General features: G+C 43.8%; 1 protein-coding gene across 5 annotated transcripts in view; it reads left to right on the top strand.

Moving 5' to 3' along the window:
- Positions 1 to 274: 274 nt before the first annotated feature.
- Positions 275 to 7,351, top strand: part of SFXN1 (sideroflexin 1) — a 25,119-nt gene continuing 18,042 nt past the window's right edge. For 3 of the 5 annotated variants that reach the window (XR_009726515.1, XM_061360277.1, XM_061360281.1), the window contains exon 1: positions 275 to 432. The gene's annotated coding sequence lies outside the window, so the exon portion shown is untranslated. Of the gene's footprint in view, positions 433 to 842; positions 864 to 1,614; positions 1,694 to 7,351 lie in introns of those variants that run through there. The other 2 variants (XM_061360280.1, XM_061360278.1) reach the window with 2 other exon arrangements.

Here is a 7,351-nt window from a genome sequence, read left to right as displayed (position 1 = left end):
GCTGTCCAGATGCCTTTCTCTGAACCTGCTCTCGCTGTTGCCCATGGCCCACCTCTCCCCAGCATCACTTTCCTGTTACACCTCCCGGTAATGCCTCCGGCAGCTTTGCTGTCATTAACTATAACGGCAATTTCAGGCCCTGAGCTGCCTCCCCAGTGTCCAGGGCCGTCGCGGGCGTCTCCGGCAGTAGGTGGAGCGGCGGAGGCAGTAGGAGGTGACCGGCAGCCCCGGACCGGCTCCATCGGCACCGCCGCTCCCCGCTGACCGCCCGACCCGACCCGACCCGAGCCGGCCCTGCCCCGCCGGGGCGGAGCGGAGAGGAGTGGGGCGGCCCCACCGCTTCCCTCGGCCTCTCGCCCGCGGTGCCGAGCGAGCCTCTTCCGGGCGGCGGGGCGAGGGGCAGCGCGGAGCCGGCAGCGTGTAGCGGTCGCGGTGAGTACAGGCACCGGCAGCGGCACCGGGCAGGGGCGTCCCCGCGGCTCGGGCTCCCCGGGAGGCTGGGAAGCGGGTGGAGGATCCAGCGTCGGTGCCACCCCCAGTGCCACCCCGGTGCCCTCGGCAGGGGCCCAGCCCCGCACATCACCGCGGTGCTTTCCCGCAGGCCCATCCCGTGTCCCATGGTCCCTTCTTAGGAGCCCGGGTCCGTGTATCGCGCCGTCCCCTCAGTGGGAGCTCCCCCCTCTCCCTCCACGTACTTTCCCACCCGCTTCCAAAACCTCTCCTGGCCACGAGTGTCCCCTGAGCACGGGCCGTGTGCCGCAGGGTGCTGAGTGGCACAGGCACAGATCCTTTGCCTGCAGGAAGCAAACCTGCCTTGCTGAAGGATCGCCCTTTCCAGGGGAGGAACGGCGGATAATTTGGAGGTCAGACACCTTATAGCCAAAGGCAGGGATTTTAATGAGAAGTATTTATTTATTGAGTTATAAATAATTGGTTGTAATTATAATGGGTATTGGGAGAACAAGAGGGAGGGGGCAAAGACTGGCTTTGTACCCATGTGCAGTTAAAAAATCACCTGCACGGTTCCTATCAGAAAAAGCTGCATGAAACTGAAAAGCTGCAGAAGAGGCCATGAGCATGCCTGAGCAGAGCCAGACAATCCTGCTCCAGTTTGCCGGGGGGTATTCAAAAACTAAGGAGCAGAGGCAGGCTGGCAGCAATCAGGACTGAAATAAAACAAGAGCTTTTACAAACCCTTTTTAGCAAAGAAGCTTCATTTCTCATAACGAAGAGACGAAGCAAACAGGTGACACGTCTCTGCGATCCACCTCGTGCGATGGGAGAAGAGGTGGGAAATGGAAAGGAAGCGCTGCTGAGCTGGCTACGGCAGCCTCTAACATCTGGAGGGAGCTTTAATGTGGAAATGATGAAATCTCTCGTCAAGTTACAGGCCAAAGATGGCTGCTTTGAGGAGAGAGCCCCAGCAGAAGGCTCCATCCCTTTAACACAGACTCCGCTTTTGTTGCTAGGCTACAAGTGGGACGTACATTTATAAGCAAAAAAAAAAAAGAGAAGTATCTTGTAGTGTGGCCATCATTTGCTTTCTCCAGTGTTCAGCTTGGTTTTATGATTGCAGGAGGAGAAACCAGAGTGCAAAAATAATAATCTTTGCAGGTATAAATAAATAGGTATTTACTTATGGAAGCTGCTTTGGGGAGGGAGAACTTGGTGAGTTGTTTTGTTAACATTTGGTGTAAGTACATTGCATCATACTTCTCCCAGTCATCAGCTGTGCTCCTTCTTTCAAATGTGGTAACAAACATAGTGCAAATAGAGCAATACCGTTGCTTAATGACCCCAGTAAGTCTGATACATGCTCTTTTGTTATCATGCAAAAATGCTTTCTCCCCCTAAAAATCTATTAGTGCTTCTCATTTGAACTAATTATACTGCCAGGATTGACATCCCTGCAGAATGCTTTGGGTTCTTTGCCAGAGCAATTAAAATATGGGGGATAGCTGGGTTTGCCTTTCTGCTGTTGCTTTGCCAATGTGTTGTAGTTTAAAGATAGACCACCTTTTACTAATCAGAGGGTAGTTAATTTTGTATCTTTTCTCCTAAGCCAGCACAGCAGCTGATAGAGTGACTACTGCTTGTGGAAAAGAAGAATCAGAGTTTGTTCAGGCAAAGGAGCCCCAGAAAGGGTCAGTGTGTTATCTGAAGAATAAATAGGCCTAATGGGATGCCTAAGTATTTCTGTATCAAAGCAGGGTGGGAAATGCTTCTAAAGAACTCTGCTCTGCAAAAACAAGCAACCCTGGGTTTTGGTTTATAAATGTATTGGAGGAAGAAGAGAAGCTGTTCTTCCCCCATTTTATAACAGCAGGTATTTTTCTCAGCCGCAAGATTTTCCAGCCTGCCTCTCTTCTTTCTCGAAATAGGGCACTGTTCTGGGACCCCAGGATGCCAGGCTTTTAGGGGGTGCTTTGAAGAGTGGAGATTAAGGGACCTAAGTGTGTCAAGTGGGTTTTTTTTTTCGCTCTCCTGGTAAATCTGCACATGAAACATTTTCAGCAGCAACTGACTTCAACTTTTGAACTATTCCTGTTCTTTAGGATTCTGGTAAGAAAGAAGCACTGCTGCTACCTTCTATTTTTACTGGGTTTTCAGTGAAAAACCTCATCTTTCAAAAAAGGAACTCTTAGTTGCCTTTGTGAGATTTTGTGAATCATGATCTGACCTGAGCACCTTTGCATACATAAAGTTAAGGGTCCTGGTAAAGGACCCTGTGCAAGTTATCCTTTCAGTTTTTGTATTGGCTAGGTTGCTCACTCGCCCACCTGTATGCAGGCTGATGTGAATTCTCCTCCAAGCTGGAGCATGCAGTATGTCCCATGCTTTGTAACAGAGGGTTGCAGGTTGCAGTTTGGGAGTTGGACACCAAGAGGTGAAATGTTACGATGTTCGTTATCACAGTATTTCTGCACTGCTTTTGAACATAGGCTTCTCTGTTGACTTCTCACTCCCCCAGCTCAGTTTTCACTGGCTTTCTGAAATTGCATGCAAGAGAGGCAAAAGGCTGTTCTCATTAATGGAGTCCACTTCTGTAGTGCAGGAGACTACAATCTGGGCTCCAGCCCTTGTATAAGCAAAAAGTAACAAACAATTCTGTATAAAGACTGAGGCAGTACCCTGTCTGGTACCCAATCTAAGGATGTTTGCTGAAGGATCCTCACTCAGGAGAATTCAGGCCTTTGTACCTGTTGAGGAAAGCCTGCTGCTGGGGTAGTTCTCACACGAGTTTTTAGCTTTGATACTGGAAAGAAACTGACAAAGTTTCTTAACAGTGAAGTGGATTGTTTCAAGACTTCGGTTAAAATACAAGGTGTCAGTAACAGAAGAAAATATAAATGATTCCAAGCAAGGCAGCAAAGTTGCTTTTCATCATTTGTGCACTGCTGCGTGAGTTTACGTTGCCCAGAATTTCCCTTATTATCTGCCCATCTGGGTTATTCAGGCACGCAGCAGGGTTTAAAATAAATGATCAAATGTCTGAGCTGTTCAAAATTGAGTGGTATGTTGCTGTCTTAAATAAATTAAATATTCATTGCTGCTCTTTTGGCTCTTGCTTTGGTCTGAAAAGTGGTTCTGTGACCTTCGATGGGATGTTTAATATGTGAACTTTGAAAAGGAACAGCAGAATTGAACTCCTGGCAACTCCTGAATCTGCGTTTTGTAGAATTGTTGCAACTGTTGCTGTTAACCTTTAAACAAGGTTTAAAGTCTCCTGGTATTGCTGGTTCTGTGGCCTTTCTGCTAAAACAGTCAGATTTTGTGCTGCGTTTTATGTGATTATTTTTTAGGAAAGGCCACTCTCACTCTTACAGCCTCTTTTTCCCTCCTGTTAATGTTAGGATTAAACATTAGACCCTGACCTGGCAGGCGATTCCATCTGATCAGAGAGGGCAAAAATTTTGGGTGTGCTTAGCACTAGGGCTTCCAGTTCAGTTCAGTGTCGCTTTCTGATTGAAAATGCAGGATGAAAAAGAAAGTCAAAGAATGACTCATTTAAAGTAAAGATTTAATTTTTTTTAGGTCATTAAAAAAATGGAGTTGAGAGGTTTTCTTAAGATGAAGAACTGAGTTTTAGCTCTTTTAATGCTTTTTAGTTTGTTTTTATTTTCTGCTTACTAGGGCTGGGGGAGAGATGAGAAGGCAGGAGCAGGGATCTTCAGAGAGCATGGCAGAGGAGAGGCTGGCAGTGAAATTTGCTTTAAAGCCCTTGGGAAGTGCATTTTCACACTGTCTGTGATAGGCCATCTGTATCATCACGTCTAATTGCATCCAGTCCACAGAACCATGTCTTCACTTTTGGTGTCAAATACATGGCAAGATGTGGCTGTTTCTTTAGCTTGATAGTCTTATGCTTACAAAAACTTTATAAACACACAATTGCAGCTATGACTCTGAAAATATGCCACAGTGTGAAACACATGGGTAATGAAACCCCTGTGTCAGTGCTGGGGAGCTAAACAGTGCCAAAAAGTGTTTGTTCCCAGTCACAGGAATGCAGTCCCCTGTATTGAGAACTTGCTGGAGCGCAGCGTGGAGCAGTTTTGCCCAGGCCAGCTGATGCTCACCCAGACAATCCAGCAGCACAAGGGAGGATTTAGCTGCCATTCTCCATGGGCAGTTTGGGTACAGCTACCCCACTTAGGAAACTGAAAGGGTTTAATAATATGAATGTGCCAGAGAGCATAGTCCATTATTACTGGTTTAATTTACTAGTGTGGACTGTTACCAACTTCAGGATTTACGGGTGCAAGTGGTTCTAGTAAATACCTTTCTAACTGACCTGTTGTTAGAAAAATCAAGAATGTTTATTATTTCCTTCCTTACTGCATATTTTCCATGATAGATGTTAACTGACTGTATTATGATGCTGTCATTTATCCTATCCAGTACTGCTGATCCTCCCATAAGGAACATGACCGCAAAGCATGAATTATTAGAGTAACCTGTGTTTGTACAATTCATGTTGTGTCCTGACTCCTCTGTTAATAGAGTCATTTAAGGAAGAGCGTTGTTTCAAGGTCAGATTGGGTAATTTTGTTCTTAACCTTTCCACCTTAAAACTTAAGGTGCTGCAGATCCAAAGTTTTGTCCTATTTCACAGGGGGTCTCCACTCTGTTGGTACTTACTGAATAGCAACAGATGCGGGAACAATAAATTTAGATGCTTATAAGCAGTCGAGTGTCAGGTTGTTGTTGAAGTTTGCATTCATTAGTGGACTGTAACAAAGCAAACATTTTTATCTTTGTTCTAGAGGATTTGTGCATTTACTTTCCAGTCCCTTTGTAAACTTTCTACTTATGTCAAGGTTCAGAGGGATTTACTTTCATTTGATTTAACCAAAATGTGCTTTATTTTTTCCTTACACAATTATGTTACGGATATGTGGATAACGAAAACTTAAATCTTTGGCACATTTAATGTATATGGAGAATTATATCACTGAAGGAAGGAGAGTTACACCCTTGACAAAGCATTGCAGTTAAAATAGTAATTAAACCTTAAATAGTTTCATTGCAGTGCTTTTGCTGTTGAATATTTGAAGGGATTATGCAAACAGCAGCACCCCTCTAAAATTGTATCTGAAAATTAAGGTGACAGCTAGGTAAAATACTGTTGCAGCAACTTAAATTGAGGGTGTGGTACCCGTTTCTTGCAGTTTTACAGTCTCACTGTTTAAATGAAAAAACAGAAGCCATACAGTTTATGATGATGACTGCATGGCTGCTGGATAATATAGTGATGGAACCATTTTTGTGCACTCACCATTTTTACTTTATAGTTGGACATTCTATTTTGTAAGAGGATCCTTTTGAAGTACAGAAGCATTTTATTGGCTTATGGTTTTGCATTGTGGGGTTTATTTACCTTTTCATCATTTAATAATAGGGACTGCTAAATAATGAGTAGCATCATGCAGTCCCTTTAATACGGGAGCTGGGGTTTTTATTCTAGAAATACTGTGCTGGAAAACTTGCAGGTTTTCAAGCCAGAAATCTACCAGTTGTCTTAGGCACTGTTGTAACAGAGCCATGCCTCAGAGTCCCAAGACTGGCAAACTCAGCCACCCTTTTTACTTCACTGCAAGGTTTATGTGTCCCCAAGTTATATTATTCCAGTGTCTGAACTTTTTTCACTTCCTTGTACGCATGACATCTGTTCCTTCTCTGTGGGCATTGCTGCTCTGTCCCTGTCCACAGTTTTCATGACTTCTAGTTTAAACTTACTTAGAATAGCATTGTTCCTATATATATCCTTAAAATGCAAGTCAATTATGTCAGTTGCATCATTTAGAAGAAAATAGTTTTGTGTATTTAAATAGCTGTTACTTAAAGTTTGAATCCCTTTTTGCATGTGATCTAACCCCCACCCTGTAGGCCCCCACCTCAGCCTATGCAGGATTAGAGGCTATAAACTATCCCTTGTCTTTTTTAAGGTTAGTGTTATTAAAGTTAGTGTTTTCTGTAGCTATCTTTCTAAACAGACACAGTGACTGCAAGCATGGTCCCTTGTTGTAGTATATACCAAGAGTCTTCCATTAATGTGCATTTCCCATTTTCCTGCTAGGATGCTTTTTGTTGCTGCAGCACTAACCCTTTTTGGGTAGGTTTAAAGCTTCAAGATGTGCATTACACCTGACGACTCCTGCATCCACAGATCCTGAACTTGAGCAAAATGGTAACCCAGGCTGTTCACTGGTCAGTCTGTAGAAGGAGCATGGGAGCGCAGACCTTTTGTGCTCCCAGATCTTCTATTGTGCCAGTTCAATGTCCTCATTCAGGAGACAGCTGGCCTCTCTTCTTTATGCAGCATTTGTTTCCTTCTAAGATAGTCAGTTATATCAGCACACATGGTTCAAGGAGTATCAGAGCAGTCACAGTGTAGATCAAGTGGTGAGGGGATTAAAGGTAGGACATGAAAGGTGTAAGTCTCATTTTCTGCAGGTCGACCCTTGTCAGGGCAGGAAAAATAAAATGGAGTGAAACCATCCTGAATTAAACCATGAAACATCTGCAGTGAAGGCGAATCCTTATTGTTTAAATTTCTTATTACCAAAGGGCTTGGGTTTATGGACAGAAGTATGTAAAAATAATTCACAGATAACACAGGAGTATATATGCTAGTCAGAGTGAAAAGAAAAGCATTTCTATTTACAGACTACTTTATTATTAAACAGATTAACATAAGGTGTCCTAAGCAGTTTTAAACTTTTCTTAATGAAACTGATAATTTAATTATATAAATATTTAAACTTGGACTTTCCTGTAATGTACCAATAGGGAAGCATTCACAGAGCAACTTACCAGGCCCAGTGTACAGGTATTTTTTGAGCTATGT

Source organism: Neopsephotus bourkii, unplaced genomic scaffold (assembly GCF_033783945.1).
Source record: "Neopsephotus bourkii isolate Nb327-2 ecotype Australia unplaced genomic scaffold, CSIRO-AGI_Nbou_v1 NB_1016, whole genome shotgun sequence".
Lineage (NCBI taxonomy): Eukaryota > Metazoa > Chordata > Aves > Psittaciformes > Psittacidae > Neopsephotus > Neopsephotus bourkii.
Note: the sequence above shows the minus strand (reverse complement) of the source record. Positions and strands in the feature narration are given on the sequence as shown.